This window comes from Cheilinus undulatus, linkage group 23 (genome assembly GCF_018320785.1).
Source record: "Cheilinus undulatus linkage group 23, ASM1832078v1, whole genome shotgun sequence".
Taxonomy (NCBI): domain Eukaryota; kingdom Metazoa; phylum Chordata; class Actinopteri; order Labriformes; family Labridae; genus Cheilinus; species Cheilinus undulatus.
In genome coordinates, this window is record NC_054887.1 from 18,850,183 (window position 1) to 18,863,707 (window position 13,525).

The following is a 13,525-nucleotide window of genomic DNA, read 5'->3' on the forward strand; positions in this document are numbered from 1 at the left end:
AGGGCTAAAGAAGAAAAAGTTAAACAAGAGGGTGCTTGCTGCAGACATTGCTGAGGGAACCGTTCTTGATGATGCTCTGTAACAAGTCTCACACATGACCTCCCATCTTAAATCAGACTTCAATGTAACATTCATACATGTGTGACGTTCTGAAACCTAATCACAGCAGTCGCCACGTTGGAAATGCTGACTCTTCCTCACTTTCTCCATATCTAGTAAGAGACTAACAGGTGGAGTTGGGGCCAACCTTTAGCCTCCTGAAAAACAGCTACAATGTGCCCATCTGTCAGTCAATCTAGCCACACTCTTAATTATGCAAATTTATGATTCACTCTTGGATTAAAATCAAACAGCTGAGTTATACAAAAAAAAATCCCCCCTATTGTTTGTGTCGATACAGAAATGAGTCTTTGAGTTTCTTAAACTAGCCTGCACACCTTTTAAGAAAATTGTATGCTTCTATATTGGTTTTATTTGCTTTGTACAGTCACACACTGGCACACCATTATTACACCATTGTGGATTTTTGTTAAACTGCATAGAATACTGCATGACCACGTGTGAAAGGGCTTCAGAGGGAATGAAAGTACTGGTATTGTAAGAACAAATACTAATTCTATGGATGGGAATAGCTTGTAAAATGATGGTATTTTAGGTGTTTTGTAGCTTATTCCCAAAAGTAAAGTTAAAGGAATGAAAGCAGAAATTAAGCTTTATTTCTTTCTTTTTTTGCTTCAAGGCAGTATTATACCGAGGCAGGATATTAACCAAAACAATCAAAAGACAAGAGACAATAGCTAATTTGGAGACAAGCATGTTGACTCTCACATCAAGTTATAAAGACGGCCACATTGTGCTTCAAACAAAGCTGTCACTCACCAATCCATCATTAGTCTAATTTGCCTAATCCTCACCGTCCCTCAGATGCAGCGGTATTGTGGGAAAAAAGGGGGTTTTGTTCTTTTTGCTAGAGTCTGATCTAGTACATGCTCAAAAAGCAACATAGATGGAAATAGAGGACATGAAATTGTCAAAAATATTTGCCTCCTCATGTTTTAGAAATAAGGGGTTACCTTTTGGGGTTTGAGGAATGAACTTTGTTGTCTTTAAATCAAACTAAGGCCTAAAAGATGAATTTGTGTTTACAAAAGGTATTAAATTGATGTAATGACTGGGATTAAACACCTTCAAGGAAATGAAGCCTAGTGTTAGTTCATGCAGGACACAGTAGTCATACACCCTACCATGACCAGCTGATCCTAATCATTGCCTCCCAGCTGCCACAGCCAATCACAGCTCTTTCTCTCAGCACAGTGGCACATTTCTCACTAATCTCTGCTTGTATTAATACTGATGTACCATGTTGGGGAAGCTTAACCTCCTCCACCCCAGCCTCCTCCTTTATAGCACAAAGCTTGTTGCACCCTTATTCAGATTCATGCTACTATGGATTAATTGTTTTTGAACTAATTTTATTGTATTCAATACGCATTGTCATAAGTGTATCCATCCATATGGGAGTTTCTTCTTCAAACATCTGTTTAGAGTGCATTTTCAGTTCCTCTCACTTATGTGGGATAAGTAGGACCTGATAAATTCAAGCCCAGTCTTTGAACAGGAACTACTTTTGACCAATAATGAAATCCAAAAATCTCCTGAAAGTTCTGATTCTGCAAAAATACAGCAGTGGATACATGTTTTGGTGCAATGTTGGCCAGTTATTGGGGGTCTTCACTCAGTAAGAAATAGAGTCAGTCATTTAGAGAGGTATGGTGGAGTCATTTGGGTGACGGACCACAAAGAATTGTTAAGACCAGGCAGCAACAAAATTTACATTAAAAGTTACAATTAAACTGGAAATCTTCTCTACAAAATCCACACAGAAATTTCCTGAATGTCAAAGAAATTACCAAACATTTTTATGAAAATTCTTAAAGATATTTTTGAAGAATCCTGTTGGTAGCAACCTAACATTTCTTCAAGTATTCCCATAATGTTTCAGTGATACTTAATCATAAAGCCTAAAGAAAACTCCCACTTAAAATCTGAATTTGTCTTATAAAATTCACGAAAAATTACAAATACATTCCCCCAAATTCATTGAGAATTACAGAAATTCCCCCAAACATCATCACAAATTCCCTGAAATATCCAAAATCCAAGACGATTTAAGAGCTCCTGCCCCCAAATTCATAAAAAGATCTACAATTTCCCCAAAGTTTCATAAAAATATTTTTAAAAAATCAAAACATATTCCTTTAAAAAATTACAAATTAAATTCCATGAAAATGCCTGATTTTTTTAAATTCCCATAAACTTCCACAAAAATTTCCTAAAATGACAAAGAAATTATCTAACCTTTTTTTAATCCTTTGACATATAAAGTAAGAGATACCTCAAAATTTCTTCAAATATTCCCCAAAAAATCAGTTACAGAAAGCTTGCACATTTCAATAAAAAAATTTACTGAAAATGTTCAAGAGAAGTCCCACTCAAACTTTTTAATTAAATTCTTAAAAATATACAAAAATGATCCCCCAAATTCCAAAAATCCCCCCAAACATTTTCATGAACTCCAAAAGCTTCAAAGCAAATTCATAAAAATCACAAATATATTTCCCAAAAATCCATAAAAAAATCTTAAAAATTTCAAAGCCCCTTCTGCCAAATTCCCAGTCAAATTTACAAATAATTTCCCCAACTTTTCATGAAAATACCCCAAAACTTCAAAGTTAATTCACAAAATTTACAAAATGTTTTTTCAAATGTTCATGAAAATGTCTTAAAATTTCAGAATTCCCCCAAACAAAGAAACAAATGACCAAGAAATGCCAAAAAAAATCAAAGCAGTCCCCCCCCCCAAACTCCCAGTGAAACTCTCCAAATTACAAACATTAACCAGAAATTTCCATGAAAATATTAAAAAATTGTAAAGCCCTCTCACGTGGAATCCCCAATCAAATTCCCTAAATTTACGAATAATTTCCCCAAATTTTCATAAAAACTATCAAAAATCCTCCAAAATGTCCAGAAAATGTTTCATTTTCCCAAATACCCTTCACCCCACCACCAAAAAAATTAAGCAAATTTACCCCAAAACTGCCAATGAAACTCTCCAAAATAAACAGACATGGACCATAATTTTCCATGAAAATTCCTGAAAAATTCAAATTGATGCAAATTATCCCAATATTTCATATCAAATTATTCAACATGTAATGAACATCCTGGGCAATTATCTAAAAAATTCTAGTAGCAGAAATGATTGCTATATTGTAGAAAAGCTTAAATGTAATGACCTCATATGTTCATGAGGGGGTTAAAGTTGTTCAAGAGGAATATTTCTGTTTTTTATACAATCTTTAGTGAAAGCAGACAAAAGAGGAGGACCACCCAACTGTTCCACAGACACAAACACCATGGGGCCATAATCATGTATTAATTATTTAATGCAGCTCAGTCCTGTTTGACTGTGCTTTACTATCGTTCAGTTCAGTTTTTCTCTCCTAATCTCTACACATTTCTGCTTTCAGCTCGATCTTCACACTTCAGGCTAAAAATGGATAAAAATAATAAAGGAGGGAAACATGAACGGCAGTGAGAACAGAGTGCTCTGTGTTACAGAGGTGAAAGTTAATGTTAATACATCCACTGAACATCCCGTGGTCTGTGTTGCTATGACGCTGACACAAGACTTCAATTAAAGCTCTGACTCACTGGCCACACAAACACTGAGAGGCTTCTTGCAGACAGGCCTATTGATTTCTGTGGTAACACCGTCCTGTCACCACATATAGCGCCAGTCTACCTCCGTGACCTGCCCTCCCTCCCCCTCCTCCTCCCATACATGTGTAAATGTGACACTTGACACCTCCTCTCACCTCTCTGCCACCTCCCCCCTTTCTTATCGTCTCTCATTACTATCCTGACTTCCCATTCTCCTCCTTCTTCCCTTCATTTCAGCTTCAGCTCCCTCCTCTTCTCTTTCTTCGGCCTTTTCCTCACCTCCTTCCTTTGCTCCATCCCTACACCTTTGTCTTTCTTCTCCTAAAGTGTTTGTAGTCAGGATGAGAGACACGGTGATTGGAGGGAGACACTGGGGGGAACACAGGCTTTTTGTCTTGCCAGTACAGCAAAGGGAATTGCAGACACATTACAAAAAAACACATATAACACAGGAGCTGCTACATACGCAGATAAAAAAAGAGCAAATAACAGAATGTCTCACTGATCCCCAAGAGAGCGAGGTAGAGGAGAGAACAGAGGAACCCTGCTGTGTTCAGAAGATTTGGCTATAATGCTCCATAGTCATGCCAAGATAAGACAAGAATAAGAGAAAGCAATGATATTAAGACAACCAAAAGGAAGGAAAACATCTTAAAAATTCATTAGGGCTTAAAAAATGTTGACAACCTTTGGATCCTGTAGCTGCTTTATGTCTTTCTACACTGAAAGATCTTCAAGTTAAAGTACATTTATTTGCCTAACGCCTTAAAAACTTCAGGACAGCCTTAAACTGTCCACTCAAAATCGGAGCAAGTCAGTATTTTTGACCCTGTGTAATCACAGACATTTTTTCTCAGTTTTTTTTTTTACCACAGCTGCAGTGCAGAGCCCCTTTCACACATGCAGCTCATTCCTGAGAATTTAAGCGGGCTCTTGCTGTAAACTACAGCTCTTAAGGCCAAAGTACTCCGGCATTGGTCAACACAGGTCCAAACAATCTCTCACATTATTTTCTATGACTGGGGGGGTGTTTTCCTGAGAGAACAGCTGTCTTCCATCTTGGCTGCTGTAGTAGCAGCCCTGTCCGAGAGCACGGAAAAAAGGAATTAAGCACCATCTTTTGTTCAAGGTGAAGAAGTGGGAGGCCTCAGATGCTGATACCACTGCTTCTCGTCTTTTTTGTTTTTTTTTTCACCTAAGGACGGCAATACAGGTGCTTCATATGGTGCAACACAACAGTCCACCACCAGAGTGTTTTAGGCTAAAGAAACCCCCAGAAGTGACGTAATTTACCAGAACAACGCATTTCCTGTTTTAGAAGTAGCTTTAACAACATTAGCTTTAGCTAAAGCTTTAGCTACATTAGCTACATAGTTAACGTTACTACACAAGCAACATGAGCTTAAGCTAATGTAGCACATGAGCTTAACTACATGTTCAAAAAATTCACATTGCTTCATACCTAACATAGCTACATTAGCTTCAGCAAGTTGTTGTTATTATTTTATTGTATTAGTTGTTAAGGGACCATGCACAATAATAAATATGTTGCCATTTGACCAGAGTTAGCTTAAAGCTAATTTACATCTGCACAAAAATGTAGCATACTAATGTAGCTAATGAAACTTTGTTAGCTTCAGCCTAAACTATGTTGGCCAGGTAGCTACATTATAACATGGCTTGAGTGGCTAACATAGCTTCATACTCCTTAGCTACATTAGCTGTGTAGAGTGTTTTCATGTGTGTGTTGAAGCCTTTTCCTGTTAGCAGATTGTTCATGTTTACTCCATTTCATTAAGTGTTTTGTTGTTGAGTTTGGCTGGTCAGGTTTTTAACTTTTAACTGTTACCTTAAAGCTTATCCTAACCCTAATTGGAGGTTTAATCCGATTTTATTTTGAAAGTTTTAGCTTATGTTTCCATCCTAGCAGAGGGGGCATGCCACAGTAGTGGTCTGCAGGGGTGCTGACTGAGAGCTGATATTGCTTCATTATGTTCTCTATTGGATGGCATGCTCTCCTCTGCTGTTTTGTTAATATTGTACAGAGGTTTGATGACAGGATTCATTAATGTAAAGGAAAAAAATGCAATAAAGCAAAGGGTCCCCCAGTATGATTTCAGAGTCAGCCTGTACTTCATTTTCTACAAATTTTTGTGAGTGAATGTGATTTTAAAAGGGCCTCATTGTACTGAACACTTGTAAAGAAGAATTACATGAAATGATAAGTTTTGCCAGTATTTGTGATCTATCTGGGCACCTGGTGAGCAATTATTTTACACATTTGGATCTGTTGAATGTCTATAGCAATGCAAGAGTAAAGGAGTGCCTGATGGAAGGAGTAAATAAGTGGAGTGTTTAGCAGCTTCTCCAGGATCCCCTACCCTCCCAACTCTTTCTCCACCATCTCTCTCTCGCTCTCTTTCCACCCAGAGGGAAACTCTTCCATTCCCTGAATTCCTCTCACATTCCTGCTCCGGGTTTACCTCCTCTACCTCGATATCACCTCCTCCTCCTCTTCATCGCCCCATGGCTGTCTGTCTGTCTGCCTCTTAGGCCGTCTCCACCTCTTTACCTCTATTGCTTCTTCCTTTCCTTCTTTTCTCCTGGGCTCTCTCCCCTCTGTCTCACTATCCCTATCTTTCTGTCTCTATCTCCCCTCCTCCCCTCCCTCCCCCTTACCCAGCATGCTCCAGTAGGCCAGTGGAGGCAGGGGGCTCGCCTGAACCCTCCACCCCCAGCAGGGGCCCTCCAGCTCAGTCTTGCTGGCTGGCAGGCTCCTTGGCACACCTCCAGCACAGACATGCACACAAACACAGGCGCACGCACACACTGGCGTTTTTTTCCCTGCTTGCTTGCCGTCTCTTCTGGCTTCTTTCTCTCAGCTGTTGTTCAGTCTTTTCTTATTAACCCTTGTTCTTTTTGCATTCTTTCTGCTATCATCTAAATCTAAATTTAGAGATGTCTGCTGTTCATCTTTGTTATTTAGTGCTATTAAAGCGTCCACAAGGTTGACAAGTGCTTTACTGTGAAGGAGACAAGGGCGCTTTCTTTATAATCAAACCAATCTCACAATACTGCACACAAAGAAAGGCCTATGACTACTGGATTTTTGAACACCTGAAACACCTGAATTTAGCACAATCATAAACTCTTTTTCCAGGGTACATATAATCCAGTCATCTTTTTTTCATACCAGAATCACAAAAATGTGTTTCTGTGATTCTAAATCAATTTCAAAAGTCCCCAAATCAATTTCTTTGAATATATTTTCTTTCATCCTAAGTGCATTTTCAACAGCACACAATCTGAGCACAGTAAAACCACTCCATGCTCCATCCCCACCTTCCCTGATAAGCAGAAATGACCTCCTTACCTTTGCTGTTAGCTTTAGCAGCACTAGCTCGATAATGTCTACATTGCCATAACGGGCATACTGACAAACTGTCTACACTGTCTATGGAAAAGTGAATTGATCAACCCTAATGAAAAGTTTTAAAACTCAATAAAGCCTGACCTGACATGTATGCTAAGTGTGCTAAACTAAAATAATATAGCCTACTTCAGGAATGGCTTTTCATTTTACTTACAAATTCACCTGAAATTAAACAAAGTAAAAACATCAGTCAACAACAGACAACAAAGTATCAGGATCTATTGTCTGTTTCATGTCCAAGACAAGTGTTATGGTGAAACTAGTGACCATGTTAACTGTCGACCGCGTCAAATGCGTCTGCAGTGAGGGGGGTCTGGCTGCAGGCCGCATATCTCAGACGCCCCCTCATGCAGACCACTACTGTGAGACGCCACATCTGTCAGACCAGGAAGGACATAATTTTTCCATTCGTTTTAAGTTTTTTTTTATTTAGCAAATGTGCTTCACAAAGTTTACCAGTTACATTGCAAACATTACTGACCAAGTAACATTTTAAAAATGAGCAGAAAAAAGGTCAAGTGTCTGAGCTGGGATTAAAGTATGTACACAGTAATAGTAACAACGTAGCTAGCTTTAGCTAAAGTTAACAAAACTAACTACTTCTTAAGCTAGCTTTTGCAAAATTAGTATTGGCTAATGTAACTGACATGGTTTTGTTTGCTTTAGCTTTAGCTATGTTATTCATGTAGCCATGCTACCTACATAGTTTACTTAGCTAATGTAGCTTTGTTAGCTTTAGATTAAGCTAACTAAAGTTCTTTAGCTACGTAGTTAAGATGTTATGTAAGATGTAAGCGAATATAGTTATGATAGCTTTAGCTTAAATTTAAAAATCCAAAGCGAGCATCCATTCCCCATGCTATTTCTAAAAGGGCTCTAGCTTTATCAAACTTGTTCAAATCTAACGTAGCTAATGTAGCTTTGTTTACATTAGCAAGGGCTCAAAAAGCTGGAGCAAGCATAAATTTGTGTAACTACCTCTAAAAGGAGTCTAGCTTTAGCAAACATCACAAAATCCAATGTAGCCAATGTAGCTCTGTTTGCTCAAGCTTTAAGCTGTGTTCATTTTGTAGCTACGTTAGTTTACGTAGCTAGCGTAACTTTAGATTAGTTATGTTAGCTACCTACATAGCTAATGTAGCTTTGCTGGCTTTAACCTTAACCACATTAGCTGCGTTAGAGTGTTTCCATGGAGGACAAGCTTTCATCCTGTAAGCATACTGTTTACTGGATTTGAAAAAGAAATTATAATCAGGTTGAAGGTTAAACCAATTTTACTTTGAAAGTTTTAGCGGGTACTTAAATCCTGACAGACTGTCTTGTACGCAATGTTGTATCTTGTCTGTAAATTGTTGTCATATTAAAAGATATTTAAAAAAACTTTGACAGTCCTTTACTAAAGTTTTTCTTCAAATTCATACCCTCTAAGCATATTTAAGACAGAAATGTTCATTGTTTTAAAAATGTTGTAATACATCACCTACTGACACTTGCAGCTAACAAACACCAGTTTACACAGTAACTTACTGAACCACAACACCTCCTCTCCTACTGCAGGGTCAACTGTGAAAGCATTAGGTTTATGTTTTTTAAACTGACAAGTTTCTTCTACTTCTGTTGCTTCTGTTTATCTCAGAACATTTGTAGTTAAAAGTTTTTAATTGCAAACTTTTATCACATTTAAAAATACCACTGTTTTGTGTAATTTGGGATTTTTCCACTGTCTTAAACTAAGGGTCCCAGTTCTATGTGATTGAAAAATCCAGCATGTATGTTCATATACAGAAAACTTTTTTTTACATGCTTCAACTTTGAGATTCACAATGAAAAAATAATAGAGCAGACAAAATATTTAATTTGATATGTAACACTTTACATTCACAATGTATGAACTGAAGATTTTTCCTTTGACTGTTTTGACAAACCTGCCAAAAAGATCATATGACACGTTAATGAGAGAGAGAGAGAGAGAGAGAGAGAGAGAGAGAGAGAGGCCCTCAGTAATTTGGTATTTCCTTTTTAGCTTTTCGACAGGGGGGAATGGCTAGCGCCCTCGTTTCAGTAAATGCGTGCACACACAAGGAGCTCCTTTAATGACCCTTACATCCGGCCTTAGGCACTGGGGCCTACAAGAGAGCGAGCGAGCGAGCGAGAGAGAGAGAGAGAGAAAGAGAGAGAAAACAAAGCAGATAAAAAAAGAGAAAAATATAGAAAGATAGATAGATAGTGAGGGGGAGGGGGATAAGGTGGGAGTTGAGCAGTAAATTCAGACAGGTATGCAGTGAAAGGTCAAAGGTGAAGGTTCACAGCCCTCACAAACACACATACATGAACACACAAAGCTATGGGAGTTCAACTGGAGGTTAGACCTTCAGGCTCCGCAGCTCAAACAGAGAGAGAGAGAATTCATAAGTAGCCGATTCAGCGCGCTACTGACCGTGATTACTGCAGACGCAGAAGGAAAAGAGGAAGAGGGAACTTTCAGGAACACTGAGAATTTCCAGGAAAAACAGAACAAAATGAGAAACTTTTTTTTCCAGGGGAAGTTGTGAAGATGTTAGTAGAGTAGACCAGGAAGAAAGAAATCTCTGAGAGAGTGATAACGTCTCTTTTACAGCTGGAGCGACAGCTGAAGATGTTACTGTGTCTCCAGTCTGTCTCTCACTGTCTGCAGACTGTGGCCTTGCTGATGGCAGCTGTTGACGTCACTCTCTGCCCCATTCAAGAACCTAAACACCCAAACACAATCTGATAAAGAAACCACTTTGCCAAAACTATTAAAGACAAGGAATGCTATCAGTGGTGTAAGGAAAAGAATCTGCTTTGGGGTCTACTTCATCCTTAACCTGCTGGTTAGCGATTAACAGAGAGAGACATAAGCAGGGACATTGATCAGTATGTTTATGTGATATTGTTTAGGGAGCGTTCAAGTAACCTAGATATTTCATGGTGAGTCATTCCAATCTACTATAACCTGCATAACTAGCTTTTTCTTACTTACCCTATTGCATATATTTCAAAATCTCTGCGCCCAACGTGGGGCTCGAACCCACGACCCTGAGATTAAGAGTCTCATGCTCTACCGACTGAGCTAGCCGGGCTACAAACCCTTTTGAGAATGAGTATAAGAAACTCAGCACACAGAGTACATATCACCACTGTATTTGATTGTGTTATAACACTTAAGAGGGTTGTCAAAGACCAGGATTTCTGCTTTTGAAAATCTTTGATCTGAAATTTTATGCTGTAAAAATCAAAGACATCAATCAAGATGATGATTAGACAGTGAAGTTACCGTGATGGGTCAAATGAAAGCACTGTAGTGTTTTCTATGGTACAAATATAAGCTAGGGATGAACATGAGTCCTGATGACCTTTACCTTTGACCTCAAAAATCTTATTGGCTTATCCTTAAGTGAGAGTGGAAATTTGTGCAAAGTTTGTAGAAAATCCCTTAAAGCATTTCAAAGATTTTATGTTTAATAACTGACCTGGTAGGCAAGGGTTATGAAGCAAAGCGACCTTGACCTATTAGCTATGACCTTCAAAATCTAAACAGTTATTCTTGGGTCAGGGTGAACATTTGGGCAAGGTTTAATGAAAATCCATCCAAGCATTCTTGAGATGTCACATCCTAAGGACTAGCTCTGACTGATGGATGGACATCCTGAAAGCATAATACCTCCAGACTCTATTATTGTTGGAAAAAAAGCAAAAAAAATTCTCTCTGAAAGCTGAACGCATTTAAATCAACTTTAGTAATGGTAATGCTTCGTTTTAAAAAAGTATTTGTCAGGAGTGGGATTTGAACCCACGCATCCATTTGGAGACCAGAAGTCCCTTTAACTCAGGAAGGAGTCAGTCCTTGAGTCTGGCGCCTTAGACCGCTCGGCCATCCTGACTGCTGATGACCAACAAAGTCATAAAAGCTGTGTAGGTGCTACAGCATCTGGAAGGTGCTCCATGTCTAAAAGAATACTTTTGTTGCAAAAATTGGTAACTCTGAGGAGCAGAAAAGATCCAAACACAAAATCTTAAATCAAATCAGTTAGGAGGCTTAAAAAGTGTGTAAAAGTTTATCTTCATTGGGGTTTCAACCAGTTCTTTTAAATTAGTTGCTCTGAAAAAGTACAGTTCCAACAGTAATTTTCTCCCTTAAATCTGAGCTGGTTTCTAAGAGTCATTACTGCTTACAAGTTATGTGCAAAGAACTTATACAGGAACCCTTATTTTGACGAACCACTTCTAACCATTGCCATGTGGGACTTCAACCAACAAATCAGAAATCACGAACCACAAGTCCTATATATTTAACTATAATAAGGCCCACGACTGTATGAGTACATGAACAGGCCATAACAACAAAGAATCAACAAAAGGCATCTTCATAAAAAAATCTGTGTCAGGAGTGGGATTTGAACCCACGCCTCCATTTGGAGACCAGAAGTCCCTGTAACTCAGGAAGGAGTCAGTCCTTGAGTCTGGCGCCTTAGACCGCTCGGCCATCCTGACTGCTGACAACTGAGTGTTGGTAAAATGAGTGGAAGCAGTGTCAACATATTTTTGCTAGCTGGAGGCCTGTAATGATAATATCTGTGTCTATGTTCACTGATATGCACAGAATTATTTGGCCACACCTGTTCCAATCTTCTCAAACAGGTGCGGCCTTCTCAGTCAACATCAGCGCCTTACTTCATAAATGCTCTACAAAATTACTGGGCAAATCCGTACAGAAACACTACAACATTTTGTGGAAAGCCTTCCAGGAAGAGAGTGAGCGAATGAACGAGCCATAACAATGAAGAATCGACAAAAAGCATGTTCATATAAAATCTTTGTCAGAAGTGGGATTCGAACCCACGCCTCCATGTGGAGACCAGAAATCCCTTTAATCCAGGAAGGAGTGAGTCCTTGAGTCTGGCGCCTTAGACCGCTCGGCCATCCTGACAAGTAACCTTTGCAAATCTCTCTGGATTCACAAACCAACAGAGTCATACAACGTTACAAAGTCCTTTTAACTGTTCTAGAGAAGAAGAGCTTATCAAAACAAAACCAGATAAGAAACAGCTTTGCTGACAGACGAAGAGAGGAAAGTTAAATGTTAAAGACAATCAGATCTGGTGTCATTTTACTGCAAATATTTGTTACATCCCATGTGGCAGTCAATCCCATTAGAGGATCTCTTCATGTTCAGTGGCTTCAATAACCTGGAGGCCTCAGGTAAAGTCCAGAATGAGGTCTATCACACAGAGATTCATCTCTATAGGGATCGACCCAACTATAACTGCTTGATTTTGAATTTAGGACTTTAGGAACTTCCTGTTTGGGTCAGGAGTCCATCAAAACCTATTTTTAAGCTATTTGATTCACACTTAACCCATTTATTTACTTTAAAATGCACATCTTAAACAATGAAAGTCATCTTAGAGGCCTCCTGGAGCACAAAGCCCCCAGCAGTTGCTGGTGAAACTGCCTGTTTCCATGTGAAAAAATAGCCCCCTACTTCATGAATGGACACAGCAGTCACACATATGTATTTTCAAATGTTTCCTAACTCCTTATTCTTCCTGACCTTATCTGCCTCTGTCTTGTTGTTCAGATATGGAAATCAGAAAAATTTCTTTGTGGAGGCTGTAAAAGTCTCTGGAAATGATCAATCATGATACTAGTATTAACATATCCACCATAATCCTAGACCCCAATATACTTTGTGACATTTTGTGTGAAATGTGGGCTCAACTACCAGTCCCTTCTGTCAGACAGGGACTTTGTGTAGTAAAAGTCAGTCAATGTGTAAAAGTCACCTGTTACACCTGAAACAGGATGGTATTATTATTCCTCCACCTTCTACTGGACAGGACAAAATGAAGAAATGATCTCCATTAAGGTTCACTAGTAAATTTAGCTAACTTTATCAGCTTCATATCGGTATTTGACAGTAAGTGTCATGTGGGGAGTTAGCTGGGCTCAGTTTGCCCTCACTGCTTGGAAGAAAGCTCCGCCCTCCTCTCCTCTTAATGGAGGAGAGCTACTTCCATTAAGCCAAGGGGCGGGCTCAGGGGTGGAGTCAGACAGCTCACTAACATTTAAAGCCACAGACATGGAAACAGCTCGTTCTTAGCAGGGCGGTTTTTAGACATACAAAAATCCAATACTGGAGTGTTTATTCAGCAAAAAACTTCACAGGAATATTTCGGGGACCTCTGAGACCAATATAAAATTGTCTTAGAGGGTAAAATATGTGACATTTAATGCCAGGAAGGAGTCAGTCCTTGAGTCTGGCGCCTTACCTACTGATAGGTAAGGTTTGTTAAATTAGCAGAACCAATGTAAACATATTTTTGTTAGCTGGAGGCCTGTAATGAT

The 13,525-nt window shown here is 38.9% G+C and overlaps 1 protein-coding gene and 4 non-coding genes across 7 annotated transcripts in view; all 5 read right to left on the reverse strand.

The window, feature by feature from the left end:
• Positions 1–13,525, reverse strand: part of wnt5b (wingless-type MMTV integration site family, member 5b) — a 128,451-nt gene that overhangs the window by 77,400 nt on the left and 37,526 nt on the right. The window lies entirely within an intron of this gene.
• trnak-cuu lies at positions 10,188–10,260 on the reverse strand. The gene has a single exon. It is a non-coding gene; the product is annotated as a tRNA-Lys (tRNA).
• On the reverse strand, positions 10,950–11,061 carry trnal-caa. The gene is made up of 2 exons: positions 11,024–11,061; positions 10,950–10,995 (listed from the first exon to the last, which is right to left on the reverse strand). It is a non-coding gene; the product is annotated as a tRNA-Leu (tRNA).
• Positions 11,560–11,671, reverse strand: trnal-caa. The gene is made up of 2 exons: positions 11,634–11,671; positions 11,560–11,605 (listed from the first exon to the last, which is right to left on the reverse strand). It is a non-coding gene; the product is annotated as a tRNA-Leu (tRNA).
• Positions 11,996–12,107, reverse strand: trnal-caa. The gene is made up of 2 exons: positions 12,070–12,107; positions 11,996–12,041 (listed from the first exon to the last, which is right to left on the reverse strand). It is a non-coding gene; the product is annotated as a tRNA-Leu (tRNA).